Source organism: Choloepus didactylus, chromosome 2 (genome assembly GCF_015220235.1).
Source record: "Choloepus didactylus isolate mChoDid1 chromosome 2, mChoDid1.pri, whole genome shotgun sequence".
Classification (NCBI taxonomy): domain Eukaryota; kingdom Metazoa; phylum Chordata; class Mammalia; order Pilosa; family Megalonychidae; genus Choloepus; species Choloepus didactylus.
In genome coordinates, this window is record NC_051308.1 from 111,119,126 (window position 1) to 111,135,947 (window position 16,822).

Sequence of the window (16,822 nt, forward strand, 5' to 3'; positions counted from 1 at the left end):
TTTGGGTACTCTCCCTCAGCCCTAAGGTATCATACAGAGTTCTCTTATATCCTATACTCATTTTTAAAAATCATAGTTTAATAATTCTTTATAGTAAATGTCCCTATTTAAATCACTGTTTGGTTTCTATCTCCTGATTGGATCCAGACTGATGCAACCAGGAATCAGAATGACATGGTCTCAACAGCAATACTATGAGCAAAAAGACAGTGGAACAACGGTTTCAAAATTGTGATGGGAAGGTATTTCCAGACTAGAATTCTATACCCAGCCAAAATACAAATCAAATATAAGGGTAGAATAAGGACATTTGAAATAAAGCCCTGAGTGTTTGGAGTTTCCCTCAGAGGTATGGTCAGGAACAGATGAGACCCGTGAGACCATGGGAAGGAGGCAGTAATAACAGAGACTCTGGCCACCGCACGGGGAGATGACTGACTCAGTGAGGAAGAAGAGGCCACCCCTTCCCTGGGTCCACAAATGCCTTGGGTCTGCAACTACAGACAACCCAATGCAGAACAATCAATCATTTCCTCATTGCTTTCAGAATCAGGCTCTCTCCTCCAGGCATACTTAGCTACATTTATGAACTGCCAGGCTCCTGGGGACTTTCCAGTACCATCCTCTCCTCTCTCTACTTCCTTGCCCTCTGGCTCAGAGTTCCCAAGTTAAACAATCAAGTATGTCAGACTACCACCTCCAGGCACCACCTGCCCTTTCTCTTCCTCCACCCCCACAGGTTATGGAGGAAGGGGGAGGGGAAAGAAGGGGAAGAATTCTGGATTAATTGAATAGCTTGAGAAATGTGTAAATTGGAAATTGACCCTATTGTTATCTTGGGGTCATAGGAAAGAGCAGTATAGGAGGAACCATCCAAAAGCATTACATTGGAGTGGAGAAGCGCTCCTCCACCTAAAACCCATTGGAGACACCCACTTGTTCTCCGGATAAAGCTGAAATGCCTTGGCAGGGAACAGGTTCTCCAGAAATCCCCTTTGCTTCTCTCCCCTTTTCATGTCTTGTCACTGTCTGGGCTCCAACCACAATACACAATGTTCTGGCAGACAGTAATGCCCCTTAGATTTGGGCAAGTGGAACTCTTGCAAGTGGCCCCAGGCTTTAAAGAGCCTTGCATTTCTTACACACACAAACACACACATGTTTACACATTTATAAAATACACATGGGCTTCTCTGTCACCTGGGATCAGGTGCTTACGGGTGCACAGAACAACCCTGTACCCTAAGCATCCATTCCCAAGAGTGATGGATATTGTGGCTGCTCCTTGACATGCACTCCCCTCTCTGCATCAGAGCAGCCCTGGAGATTAGCGGAATTGACTTCTCCACCAGCTCCAGGGAAGGGCCTGGATGCATCTAAGCCAGAAGGGGTAATCCTGCCCTCTCCCCCACCCCCCTAAAAAAGCACCCACCCCACTCACACACACACACACCCAAACACACAGTGCACAGCACCTCCCTGGTGAAGGTGCTTTGCTCAGGGAAGGCTGCATGGTTAAATCTGGGACAGACATAATGATTGGCACCGGAGACAACCTGCTTTCTTCCTCTGGATGGTGCTGAGGGCAGATGTTAGGTCTGGGGAATCATGTTGCCGTTTTGCTGGGAGAGGAACTAGCCTTGGGGAATGGCCACCTGGCACCACCATCACCCAGAGGAGGACTGGAGACAGCTAAAGCCTACACCTGGTTTCTTTTTTATAAAGCACAAAAGCTGGCAAAACTGATCTATGGTGTAGGAGGTCAGGACAGAAGTTACCTTAGGGAGGCAGGAGACAGTATTTGAGACAGGGCACAGGAGGTTGCTTATAAGATGCTGACGATGGGTTTTCTTGGTCAAGTGGTAGTTACATAGGCAGTTCACTCATTAGAGTTATTTCTAGATTTGGTATTTTCGAAGGGTTATAAATGCTGTTTTTCTTTTCTTTCTTATACTTTTTAATTGAAGTATATCATACATAGCTATCAAGGTACAAATATTAAGTGTACAGTTCAGTAAATGTTTACGTAGGTATACACCCATTAAAGCTCCACCCAGACCAACATATAGAAATTTCTGATATCCTAGAAGGTTCACTGCTGCTCCCCACAAGAGTAGCTGCATGCTGGATTAAGAACATTGATTAACCAGTCTTGCCTCTTCTTGATTTTGTATAAATGAAGTCATAGGGAATGACCTCTTCTGTGTCTTGTTCAGCATAATGTTGTGAGGTTCATCCGTGGTGTTTGTATGCATCTGTAATTCATTCTTTCTAATTACATTTGGTATCTCATCACATGAAGACACAGTTTGCTCATCCATTCTCTTGATAGACACTTGGATTGTTTTGGCTTTTTGGCTGTTGTGCATAAATACTGTAACCATTCTTGCCTATGTCTTTTGGTAGACATCTGCAAATAATTTTGGATCATAGGGTGGACATACTTTAGCTTTTGTAGCTAGTGAGTAGTAAATACCATCAGTTTTCCAAAGCACATGAGCCAATTGACAATCTCACCAGCAATATGTGAGTGTGATAGCTGCTTCACATCTTTGCTAACACTGGGTATTGCCCGCTGTTCTAGCCTGCTAATGCTGCCAGAATGCAAAACACCAGAAATGGACTGGCTTTTATAAAACGGGGGTTATTTGGTTACACAGTTACAGTCCTAAGGCCCTAAAGTGTCCAAGGTAACACATCAACAATTGGGTACCTTCACTGGAGGATGGCCAATGGCGTCCGGAAAACCTCTGTTAGCTGGGAAAGCACGTGGCTGGCGTCTGCATGATCCCAGGTTGCGTTTCAAAATGGCATTCTCCAAAATGTCTGCATCAGCTTCCAATGGCCGTCTTCAAAATGTCTGTCTCAGCTCCAGCCAGCTATGAGCTCCTACTGTCTGATCTTATATAGTGCTCCAGTAAACGAAACAAGGCCCATGCTGAATGGGTGAGGCCACGCCTCCATGGAAATTATCCAATCAGAGTTATCACCTACAGCTGGGTGGGTCACATCTCCATGGACACTGAACCAATAGGCTCCAACCCAATCCACACTAATACGTCTGCCCCCACAAGAGTGCATTAAAGAATATGGCTTTTCCTGGGGGACATAAATATACAAACTGGCACACCTGCCTATTTAGTTTTGCTCTTCTAGTGAGTATGCAGTATTATCTAAAACTTTAAAATGAAATGTTTTAATTTACATTTCCCTGTTGTTAAACACCTTTCATATGTTTATTGACCCTTTGTATATCCTCTTTTTTGAAGTACCCATTGAAGTCTTGTGCCCATTTTTAAAATGGATTATTTCTCTTTTTCTTATTTTTAGAAATTCTTTATACATTTTGATGTGTATTGTTTGTTGAATATGGGTACAATCTGGGGTGACATTTTCACTCTCTTAAGGGTGTCTTTTGAAGAAGAGAAGTTCTGCATTTTAATAAAATTTAGTTTATTAACCAAATAATTTTTTGTCCTGTTTAAAACAGTTTTCTCTACATCAAGGTCATATTGTCTTCTTTATTTTCTTCAAGCAGTTTTATTGTTTTACTTTTTACATTTTGGTCTATGATTAATTTCAGACTAAATTCTTTTGTACATGGTATGAAGTTGGGGTCAATTTTTTTTCAAATTTTTCCAATTGTTCCAGTATTATTTATTTTTTAAAAATCTAATTCTTGAGTATACATAGGAATACAATCAGTTTTTTTTATTTGGCCTTTTATCCATAGTCTTTCTAATTCATTAATGTTAATGGTTTATTTGTAAATCCTTTTGTATTTTCTTGTAATACTTGCTGTTGTTGGCAATGATGACTGCTTTATTTCTTCTTTAGAACACCTGCAATTTTATTTTTCTTGCCTTATTGCATTGGCTAGAGCCTCCAGAACAATATCGACTAAAAGTTAGAAATGTGGATCACCCTATCTCATTCTCAATCTCAGAAGGAAAGCTTTCAATATCTCACTACTAAGAAATGATATTATAAGTTGATTTTTAAAATATATTCTCATCAGAGTTTCTATTCCTAGTTTGCTAAGAGTTTTTATAATGAATAGTATAGAATTTTATCAAAAACTTTTTCTTCATCTATTGAGATAGCTATGTGTTTTTTTCACCTATTCTGTTATTGTGGTGAATTACATCAATACATTTTCAACTCCTATACCAGTCTTTTATTCCTAGAATAAATCCAACTTTCTTGTGATGTAATAAGCTTTTTACATATAGTTGAAGTCAATTTGCTAATATTTTGTTTAGAATTTTTGCTTTATGTTCATAACAGAGATTAACCTGTAATTCTTTTCTTATTAATATCCTTGTCAATTTTTGTTATCAAGGTTATGCTGGTCTTACAAAATGAACTGGAAGATGTTCCCTGTTTTTCTATTCTCTGGAAGAGTTTGAGTAAGATTGGTGTTATTTCTTCTTTAAATGTTGTTCCCATTAGCTAATGCTGCCGGAATGCAAAACACCAGAAATGGATTGGCTTTTATAAAGGGGGTTTATTTGGTTTCAAAGTTACAGTCTTAAGGCCATAAAGTGTCCAAGGCAACAGAGTATCTTCACTGAAGGATGTCCGATGACGTCCATAAATCTCTGTTAGCTGGGAAGGCACGTGGCTGGCAACTGCTCCGGAGTTCTGGTTTCAAAATGGCTTTCCCCTAGGACGTTCCTCTCTAGGCTGCAGCTCCTCAAAATTGTCACTCTTAGTTGCTCTTGGGGCATTTGTCCTCTCTTAGCTTCTCCAAATCAAAAGTCTGCTTTCAAAGGCCATCTCCACAATGTTGTTCTGTAAGCTGCAGCTCCTCTCTCAGCTCCTGTGCATTCTTCAAAGAGTCCCTCTTGGCTGTAGCAAGCTCACTCCTTCTGTCTGAGCTTATATAGTGCTCCAGTAAACTATTCAAGGCCCACGCTGAATGGGTGTGGCCACACCTCCATGGAAATACTGAACCAATAGGTTCCAACCTAATCCACACTAATATGTCTGCCCCCACAAGATTGCATTAAAGAATATGGCTTTTTCTGGGGGATGTAATATATACAAACCAGCACAAATGTTTAGAGGAATTCACCAGGGAATCCATCTGGGCCTAGAGTTTTCCATGTTGGAAGGTTTTAAATTAAGATACAAGGCATCCAAATGGGAAAGGAAGAACAAATTGGAAAGGAAGAAATACAAGAACATTAGTGAAAGAAATTAAAGGAGACCTAAATAAATGGAAAGACATTCTGTTCTCATGGATTGGAAGACTATATATTGTTGATGTTAATACTACCCAAATTGATTTGCAGATTCACTACAATCCCAATCAAATTTCCAACAGCTTTCATCACAAAAATGGAAAAGCCAATCATTGAATTCATATAGAAGAGCAAGGAGCCCTGAATAGCCAAAATCATCTTGAAAAAGAACAAAGTCAGAGGACTCACACTTCCCAATTTCAAAACTTATTACAAAGACACAAAGTCATCAAAATAGTGTGGTACTGGCCCTAGGACAGACATATAGACCAGTGGAAAGGAAATGAGAGTTCAGAAATAAACCCTCATAACTATGGCCAGTTGATTTTTGACAAGGGTGCCAAGTCCACTCAATGGAGAAAGAATAGTCTCTTCAACAAGTCATGCTGAGAAAACTGGACAGAAAGTGGACACTTACCTCACACCATATACAAAAATTAACTCAAAAGGGATCAAAGACCTAAATATAAGAACTAATACTATAAAAATCCTGGAAGAAAAGATGGGGGAATATCTTCACAACCTTGTATTAGGCAATGATTTTCTTAGACTTACACCAAAAGCACAAGCAACAAAAGAACAAAATAGATAAATTGGATCCGATCAAAATTTAAAACTTTTGTGCATCAAAGTACATTACCATGAAAATGAAAAGATGGCCTACAGAATGGAAGAAAATATTTGGAAAACACACATCTGATAAGGGTTTGATATAAAAAATATATACAGAACTCTTCAACTCAACAACAAAAAGACGAACAACTTATTTAAAAATGGGCTAAGGATTTGAATCGATATTTTTCCAAAGAAGATATACAAATCGGCAAGATGTATATGAAAAGATGATCAACATCATTAGCCATTAGAGAAATGCAAATTAGTGAAATACTTCACACCCATTAGGATGCTACTATTTAAAAAAACTGAAAATAACAAGTGCTGGTGAGGATGTGGAGAAATAAGAATCCTTGTACATTGTTGGTGGGAATGTAAAATGGTGCAGCTGTTGTGGAAAACAATTTGATGCTTAAACATAGAACTATCATATGATCCACCAATCCCACTTCTAGCAATGTCCCCAAGAGAATTGAAAGCAGGGACTCAAACAGATATTTGTACACCAAGGTTCATAGCAGCATTATTCACAATAGCCAAAAGAGAAAAGCAACCCAAATGTCCATCAGCAGATGAATGGATATTCAAAATGTTGTAGATATACTTGATGGAATATTATTCAGCTGTAAAAAGGAATGAAGTTCTGATGCATATTACAACATGGATGAACCTTGAAGACACCATGATGAGAGAAATAAGCCAGATGAAAAAGGACAGATATTGCATAGAGACAGAAAACAAAATAGTGATTAACAAGGCCTGGGAGGAAGGAGGAATGGAGAGTTATTGCTTAATGGGCATGAATTTCTGCTTGGAATGATGAAAATGTTCTGGAAATAGTTAGTAGTAAAGCTTACTCAACATTGTCCCAACTCTTATGAAAGATGTAAAATTACAGGTCCAAGAAGCACAGCGTACAGCAAACAGAATTGATCCAAATACACCTTCTCCAAGACACTTACTAATCAGATTTTCAAACCTCAAAGATGAAGAGAGAATTCTGAAAGCAGCAAAAGAAAAGCAATCCATCACATACAAGGGAAGTTCAATAAGACTAAGTGCCACACTCTCAGCAGAAACCATGGAGGCAAGAAGGGAGTGGTACGATGTATTCAAGATACTGAAAGACAAAAACTGCCAACCAAGAATCCTATATCTGGCAAAACTGTCCTTCAAAAATGAGGGAGAGTTTAAAATATTTACAGATAAGCAGACACTGGAAGAGTTTATGAACAGGAGACCTCCTCTACAAGAAATACTAAAGGGAGTGCTACAGACATATGAGAAAAGACAGGAGAGAGAGGTGTGGAGATGAGTGTAGAAATGTAGACATCAGGAGATAGAAAGTGGGTAGAGATTGGGCATTTGATGCTGAAGGAGTATAGAATGTTCACTAGGATTGATTGTATAGATCCAGAACTGGATAGCACAATACTGTTTGACAGCAGCACAATATTGTAAGTACACTGAACAAAGATGACTGTGAGTATGGTTGAAAGAGAAAGGTTATGTGTATGTATGACACCAGGAGGAAAGATAGAAGATAAAGACTGGGACTGTATAACTTAGTGTAACCTAGAGTGGTCAATGATTGTGATTAAATGTATAAATATAAGAATGTTTTTACATAAGAGAGAACAAATGAATGTCAACTTTGCAAGGTGTTGAGCACTGAATGGTATAGGAGAAAAATGCAATCAATGCAAACTCGAGTCTATAGCTAACAGTAACATTGTAATATGCTTATTAATTGTAACAAAGGCAATATACCAACCCTAAATGTCTATAAGACGGGGATATATAGGAGGGGTATGGGATTCTTGGCCTAGGTGGTGTTGTCTAACCTTTTTATTGTATTTTATTTTTATTTATCTATTAATTTTTTTAGATGCCATTTTTCCCCTTTTCATTTTTTCTTGTTTCTTATTTCCTTTTTTCTCCTCTTCCTCTTTCTTTGCAGAAGAAATAGAAATGTTCTCATATAAATTGTGGTGGTGAATGCATAACTATGTGATTATACTGGGAACCTTTGATTATTTATTTAGGAGGGAATGTATGGTGTGAATAAAACTGTTTCACATATAAACAGAGGGATACAACTGCTGGAGAAAATGTGGAAAGAGGGATATACCTATTCACTGTTGGTGGGGAAGTAGAATGGTGCAGCCCATCTGGAGGACAGTGTGGTGGTTCCACAGGAAGCTCAGTATGGGGTTGCCATAAAGTCCTGCAACCCCGTTATTGGGTATATACTTGGAAGAACAGAGAACAGAGAACAGGGACACAAATGGACATTTGCACACTGGTGTTTACAGCATCAGTATTCACCATTCGCAATGGACGGAGGTGGCCTGAGGGTACGTTGACTGATGAACGGAATGGTGAACTGTGGTGTATACATACAATGGAATATTGAGCAACTACAAGAAGAAATGAAGTTGAGGTGTGCAACTAGGTGAATGGACCTTGAGGACAGTATGTTGAGTGAAATAAACCAGAAATGAAAAGAAAAAAAAAAGGTTAAAATGATTTTTATGTTATACATATTTTACCAGATAAAAAGAGTTTTTTAAACTCTTTTAAAGTATAAGAGACAAATGGATTTTTTTAATTAATTTTTTATTGTGGTGAAATATGTATAATATAAAAATCATTTTAATCATTTTAAGCATACATTTTTAAACTCATGCATTGGTGATTTGGAATATACTGGTTCACTGAGTTATGAAGATCATTGACATATTTCATTAAGTGATATTAAAAAATCACATTTGTTAATATCACCACCATTCTTATAAGAAAAGTCTTTTAAGTATTAGGAAGCTAAGTTCACAGGTTTTCTAAAATTCTAATTTTTACTTTGAAAGCATGGTTTATCAGAGTTAGTAAACTGTGATTTTTGTTCCCTACAGCTTGGTCCAACAGTCTCAGTCTCGTGGAATTAATTTCTATTCTGATGTTTTGGGGTTGGCAGGCTGATATCAGGATGTCATCTACTTCTGGACACAAACAATCCTAGAAATCCTGAGTCTTGGGGTCCCTCGCTTCATCCTTTCCTCTGAGTCTCTGAGCTTGTCTTATTTCCAGAGGATTCCATCACTGACCAGTAAGTAGTTTAAGGCAAAGGCCCTCAGGCCTGCGTAAAAGGACAGCAGAAACTATCAATTGATGACATTCAGAATGTCTCAGATTGATGGATTACAGTGTCTGGCAATATCAGAATATCTTTTTGTAATGACATTCATTCATTATTATCATTCAGTTAGCTGAATACAATTATTTACATTTTCATTCTAAATATTTAGTGGAAGCAAAGTAGCTTACCTGACCAGTAAAACCAGTAAAGGAAATTTGGAAAGTTCAGATCAATTAGGCTTTCCATAAGAAAATAAACCTGTCTTGGATAAACTGGAATATTATGCTAACAATATATTCCCACACTGTAATAAAATTAGAAGAAAATATGGAACTGTCTTGTAAACTGAAATGATCAAATCAGTCTTATTTGTCCAAGGATTTACTTTGACATGCCTGACTTACCTAAACTCAGATCTTTATAGCATTCTTCTGTATTTATACACCAAATATTACAAACTATAAATTATGTTTAAAAGCTTTAGTGTTGAAGACCTCTTAGCATTTTTCCTACTCTGCACTAGCCTGACACCACTTTGCATCTCATCTTGTAATCTAGCAATCAGCTATTCATTTAATTCAAAGCTAAGTGTTTTTTCCTGAGTTTTACCTTCAGCGGATGGCTAGAATTTTCTTAAAGGGCCGGCACATTCAAAGTATACTTCATTTCTCCTCTAAGAATTCTTGAGTCCCCTTATTTTAGATTTATAGACATCCTTTTTCGATAAGCTAGTCAAAATAGAAGCTTCTCTTAATTTAAGAAACTTTATATTTCCCTCATGTTCCAGGACTCCAGGGGTGGTGGTGATTTGATCCCGAGGAAAACAACCCTTGTGTCTGTGAGCCCATCTTGTTTGTCTCACAGAGTCTTTTTCTTCTTAGTGGGCATGTCCACCAATGAAGAACATTGATCTGCCCATGGTGAGGGTATTTTTATCTCTTTCATCCTGCAGGTCCCCAGCAGCCCCTGGGCCTGGGTGTTCCAAGTGGAGAAGACGCCGGCTATTGTCAGCAGGGCCAAGCTGCAGCTGCTGGCACCCTCTCGTCAGCTTTCCCCTTACTGCCTCGCTGGAGCCCTGCTTAGCCACAATCACTGCTCTGGCCAGCCAGTGGGAAAGTCCCACTCACTCATGAATCAGCCATGCCCCCCCATATCTCGTGAAGGTGCCCTCCAGCGGCCTTTGCAGCACCACCCCCCTCTTCTCTCTGGGACCTCCTTATGTTGCTGTTGTATGATTGCAGTAGATCAAAGTAAAATTTTTATTACAGAGACAGTAATGGTAGGAGGAAACCATAAAGGTAGAATTGTGGTGACACAGCCCATATTCACACACATCAGGAGATGACTAAGAGTGAATAACCAGCCGCAGCTAGCAGTGAGGCCCACAGCGCCTCCTGCTGGGACAAGGCAAAAAATGCCAGCAACTCCCTCGGTACCTGGGTTTCTTACACCCTGGAGATCCCTAATTCATTTTATAAATGACTAATTAAGAGTCAAGCTCTCTTGTTACATGATGGATTCCCTTATTTATGAATCTGCATTTTCTTCGATTCCCTTGTCCATCTCTGACTACTGGCCTGGTGGAGCCTAGTGCCTTGTTACTGGGTAAACAACTTTGGACTTCTTGACAAATTATGCTCAAGTTCCCACACTTTTGGATATAGACTCCAAAAGCCAGAACCACCCTTAGACCACCCTTGAACTCAGGCAAGAAGGGCTACTGTTCTGGGCCATTCTAGAACCACACACACATCCCACCCCTTACTTACTACCACCAGAGGCTCTCCCACCTGGAGCCCACCATGCCTCCTTCTAGACCAAAGCTACTCAAAGTGTAGTCCCTGAACCGATGCTGGTCAGTCAGCAAACTGTTTGTTATTGGTCCATAATGAGATAAGCATAGAGATTAAAATCAAGCATTTAGAAATGTTTATTGCAATTTGACTTTGTGTTGACAGCCAAGCTCCTGACATTTTCCGTTTTCTAATTCATTTTCATTGTATTTTATAAACATATCGGTCCATTGTGGACTGGAAACTTAAAAAAATGGTCATTCCCCAGAAGCATTATTCTAGATTCTGGCATTTCCTGCTCAAACAGCCCAGAGTCGACTTCTAGGGCCCAGTGTCTGCCTCCAGTGCAAGCAGATCCTGCTGCCAGTGTGCACACCTCTGGGAGGACAGGGGGCTAGGGACAGCTCTTTGTAGTGGTGTGGATAGAGCTTGGACTTGTGAGCTGGGCTGTCCACATGTGTGCATGCAAGGCCCCTCACAGTACAGGGGTGTGAGGGAGGGATGGGAAGAGAAAGGGGACAGCCTGGGGGAGCCAGGGGCTGGCTGTCCCAAGGCTGCCATGTTCTGGAGCAGAGCTCTGAGAAGTCTGCATGTTGTAAATTCAAACCTGGCTTTCCAGGTTGCTATGAAGATACAACTGCCAAGGTAGGAGGTTAGAACATACTATATTTAACAGCCTGTTAGCCTGTTCTCCTAACTCCTCAAAACTCAAGAGTGCGGTATGTGGGCCTACACTTTGTTACTTGCCCTGGGTCCAGTAAATGTTAGGGGCAGGACTACCCCCTGGATGGACAGCTGAGAAGCCCATTAAATTGCATGCATTTTGCTTTCATTGGATTTTTAAAAGGGTCCCTGAGCCAAAAAGATTAAGACCCATTACCCAAGATGTTGCAGAAAATCGGATAGGGCAAATGGGCCCATTCCACTACAACAGTTCCAAAGTCAGTTTCAATGGCTGTCTCATGCCTCTTCTTGGTGTCAGGGAAGACTCAGAGAGTAGTCATCATTTGGAGCTGCTGAGGAGGTTTCCCATATTCTTCTCGTATGCCTTCTATCTCCTCAGAACAGGCTTCATGCTTTTCTAGGAGTCGTCCCTTCCTCACCAAAAGAGAACCATTGCCCAGGCCCAAGCTCCTGTGATTTCCGCTCCAGCCCCCACAGGTCTCCAGGTGTTGTCAAACTGCCTCACCTGCATGTGCAGCCGCTGGGCCAGCGCGTCCCAGGTGCAGAGAGCAGAGTGATCCCAGCAGCTGGCCATCCATCTTCCTCCTTGGCGTCATGCCGTGGGGGTGGAAAGGTCCATGCAGGGCAGAAGGGTTCGTGCAGGTTCGGGGAGCCGCCGCTCCTGCCTGGCCCATGTCCTGCAAATCCCCCGGCTGCTCAACCACCAGCAGTGCGGAAAACAGACCAACGCGTGGACCTGGAGCTTCTGTCCTCACGCGGGCCTTGGTTATCTAACCAGGACCCGGTGGCACAACAGCCCTACAGGAGGCGGTGTCCGGCTCTTCCCGACCCGAGGCGGCAGGTCACCAGGAAGAGGGACACCCCGGCCTCGGAGCTGTGCATCTCAGGACTGCTGAGCAGGATGGAGAGAGTGGGGTATGGGGCTGTCCTTCCCTTCCACCTGCAGCTCCTGCCTTGCCTCCTGCAGGCCCTGGAGTAAACCTGGGCGTCCTCTCAGCCTCCGCCCAGTACTTGGCCCCACACAAGTCTCTGCTGGGCCCTGGGGACAGAGAAGGAGGCCCTTCCCAAGGCGGCTCAGGTCCCTTGGGTCCGAAAGGAAGATTTCTGCAGAATCTCCTGCCCAGGCAGAACTTGTGCTGTCCTAGCCTAAGAGGACACCCCTGTTCTTTGCAGAGAAACACCCTTTCCTAAGGAGAGACACTCTGTCCCAAACCACTCATTTCTTAAGGAGGACACCCCATCACATTTTTCTGATATTCTCCAGGCCCTGGGAAAAATGTTTGGGAAAAGACTGCCCTTTCTCAGCCAGCAAGATGAAAGCTATGCCCTCCCTAGCTCCTTCTGCTTTTGCAGGGCAGCTCCCCAGCAACTCACTGAGAACTAGAAAGCTTCCAAAAAACTTTGGAAGGGTCAGACAGGAGGTCAATGTCTCTTACTGGGGTCAGGACACAGTCATTCAAATTAGGACACTGAAGCCACGGAGGATGGATAATCTGCAGTGAAGCCTGGAACAAACCACCTTTTCTTTTACTGGACATAGTCCGAGCCACCCCCGCGTCCACCATCCCTGACCTTCAGAAGTAGTTCTCCAAACCCAAACTCTCCCACTCAATGGCACAGCCTTCCTGGCTTTGTTCTGACAACAGAGATAAGGGGGAGAATTCGGCTCCTCCCTTCAGCTCCTGACCCCACGGTTAACCCAGGGAATCTCCTTAATAGCTGGATCCCTCTAAGTGGAAGGATCTGGGTCTTTATCACTGACTCCCTCCCTTGTGCCCTGGGGTGCAACAGCTGCCTGCTTGTCTGACCTGCCCTCTGGTCCCTCCCCATTTTCTTCTGTGGGACCAAGGCTTTTCTTTCTGTTGGGCCCAAGGAAAGCCATATTATAGAGCCTTTTTGGCAGACCGCATTTCTTTGTGTTCTGAATCCCACCCTAAAGAGCTTCTCTTTGGGGACAGAAATATGACTGTCATGCACTGCCTAGGTCACAATCATTTTATGCTCAACATTGAGGAGAATGCAGTACATGATGTAGAGTGTGGTAGCAGCAGACCAGGTATCAGGGGATTTTCTCCGGGACTTGTGTCTGGCTCTGGTGACTGAGGAGATGATGGACCATTCACAGAAATCAAGGGTGCAGGAGGAGCAGGTGTTGGGGGAAAAAATGTCCAGTGTCCAATTTGGGACATATTGAATTTGAGGTGCTGCTAGGGCATCCAAGTGGAGAGTCCAGTGGATAGTGAATCCAGGGGGCTGGAGCACAGGGGTGGGGGAAAGGGAGTCCAACCAGGAGGTGAATTGTGGTGACTCTCCCAGATCTCATTTAAACCATATAGGTTTAGATGGGGCCATTCAAGGACAAGGAACAGAACCACAGGCACTCAGAGCAAGGGTGGATCCCTGGGGGAGGACAGCAGAGGAAGGAGCTCCGGGAAAGGAGACTGAGAAGGAGCAGTCAGAGGAACAGTGGTGAAAATGAAAGGTGTTTAAAAATGCCAAAGGAGGGCAGAGTTTCAAGAAGGAAGTGGCCAACGAAGTAAAATGATTAAGAGATGGCCAGTAATTTAGGACCTGGAAATGTCCACTGGATGTGGCCACGTGAGAGTCAAAGATGATTTTAGTGGAAGCATTTCAGGGGTGGGTGAAGGAGATGGCAGATTGCAAGAAGAGGAAGAGAAGGTAAGGAAGAGGAGACTTCTTCCAAAATGCCTGGCTAATGAGATGGAAACAGATCACAAAGCAGTTTAAAGGGGTGAGCGGTAGGGTGAGTGAGAAAAAAAAACCTGAGCCTGCTTATTTGGTGAACAGTAGAGTCAACAGAGAAGGAGGGATTAAAGGAAAGGTAGAGAGAATAATGGATAGTGGGATAAGGAAAAGTCCTGAGATGGGAGGAGGGTAGGAGCCAGAGAACAGGCAAAGAAGGGACAGGAGGACCCTGCCTCACAAGGCAGAAGAAGGGGGAAAGGCTGGGTGTCTGTGCAGGGAAATAAGTAGGTGCTAGGGAAAGTTGAAGTTATTTTCCTCTGTGACGTGGGAGGCAGAACCATCTGCTGAGAGTAGGGTGGGAGGTGGTGGGAAGGAGTTGAGGAAAGAGGTAAAAGTAGGAACAGTTCCGTGAAGGGAATAAGAATGCAAGTCACCAGAGACTCAGCATTGCCTTGCTGCGCTGACAGGCCGGCGGAGGTAAGAGACATGGACTTGTAGCTTCTCTACTCTCCATAGTTATGTGGCTTCCTCCTTTAATGCTCAACAGCTCACCACTGGAGATGTTGAGTTGGTCCAGCATTGGAGCATTGTTGAGCAGAGTGAATGACAGACCATAGGCTCTGAGCTGGATTGGGAAGCAAGGCAGGGCTCACACAAAAGAAGTGAGTAGCCAGGAGAAAATGAGGAATGAGATCATAGCGTGTGTTAGGAGTACAGATGAAGAACAGAAGAACTGAAGACGTGGAAGGTCAAATAACAGACGTTTCAGTGGTGGTGCTACTCCCGATGGCGGTGGGGTGCCCATGTGAGTGTGCCGCTCTAGCGGAGTGGAGGTGAATGCCCTTGGAAATGAGGTCAAGGAAGAACCAAGCAAGGACAGTCTTCTCATTCATAGTCAGAGAAGGCACTAGGATGATGGTGGGGCAAGTAAGGTCTTCAGTGAGTACAGGGAAGGGATTAGAGCAAAGGGTGCCTGCAACAAGGATGGGAAGAAAATGGAGAATCTGCATGGCAGAAGACTGAAAGACATTTTTAAACAAAGAAGGATGAACATTCATCTGGAAGCACAGAGTAAAAATAATGCAGGGCCTGCCCTCTGGTATGTATAAGAGGATGTGGGTCAGCTGAGGCGCAGGGGAAAACATTCTGTCAATAGCTGATTAGTAATTCATGTGTCTTCTGAAAACTCTCCTCTTGTAGGTCAGCAGTGGGAGGCAAAACAGGGGTAGGAAGCACAGGCACTGCCGACGTGCTGGTGCCCAGGACCTGTGATGGGGGCAGGGGTGTGGCCTGCTGGGCAGGGACAAGAGAAGAGGGGTGGGTTGAACCAGCCTCAAGGGATTAAGGCACTTCTGTGTCCTGAGGGGGTGACGAGGGGGGCTGAGGCCAGATGCCACCTGCTGCCTGAGGCTGGGGTTCCAGGCCGACCTTGGGGGTAAGCGTCTGTACCACGGAAGGCTCTTCCAATGGGGAGGCGGGCGTCAGGTTGTGTCCCAGGGGCCGCCGGGCTCTCCCTGCCCTGGACTATTTCTCCTTGAGAGGGAAACTGACCTAGTTTATCCCTCAGAGCTAAGCATCTACTCAGAACTTCAGTATGTGTTGAGAAGAAAGAAGGGGAGGAAGAGGATGGACTGTCATGAGACAGAAAGGGCTGGTTAGGTTGGGGGCGCCCAGCCTCGGTGCAGGGGGAGATGGGTGGCCGCCAGCAGGCGCTGGGCTCCCTTGGCCCTGGCCCCTCGCTCTCCTGGGACCCGGGTCCTCACCCCACTCTTCCTTCCCAGTGAGGAAGTCTCACCTATTCTGCTAACCTTAAATCCCTGCAGTCTTGGCCTCTAACTTAGGCTCCTTGGTACTCAGTTGCCAATGGAAAAGACAACTGGGGAGGAAGGGGGTGGTAAAAAAATTAAAATATTTTCCTGGCAGTTTCCCTAAACATACCCACCCCTCTGGCATGTGTTGGAAATGAAAAGTTGCCTTGTGTTTGGAGAAGCACCCGGCCATCAGCTGAACACAAGGTCCCCCGTCTATGGCCTGATTCAGTATCGCCCAGGGTGCCATCTTCCAGCTGAAACTTTGATTCTGGGAGATCTGCAAATAGAGGGTGCACTATACCCCACCAGTCAGATTACGTTTTCTCCACCTTGGCCCAGATCTACCCTCTCAATTCCATTTAAGAGTTTCTATTTCTGTCTATATGTACTTATACTGTCAGTCTTGGTTGAACATCAGAAAACAGACAAATTACACACTTCTCAGAAATTGGTATTTTTATAAAAAGGTATTTTTTCTCTTTATATCCATAAAATGATATAATTTTGCAAGTATAGAAATGTGTCATAAATTATATAGAATGTTCCTTAATTACAGCTCAATGCAACTTGGTACTTTTCTCCCTCCTTAAAAAATGAGAGAGAACCAAAAAATAATATATATATAACTGTATATATATATATATATATATTTATATAATATAGACAAACCAAATATGAAAAAAAAAATCATTTCCTCTTTGGTATAAAAATCAGACTCTCACCTTGAGAGACACACAAACAGACATGATGTTGGGTTTGTAAACTGTGTGGCCAAAAGGGCTCTCCCTGTCGAGATTCCCCTTCCCACTATTCCCTGCCCACCCACCCCCA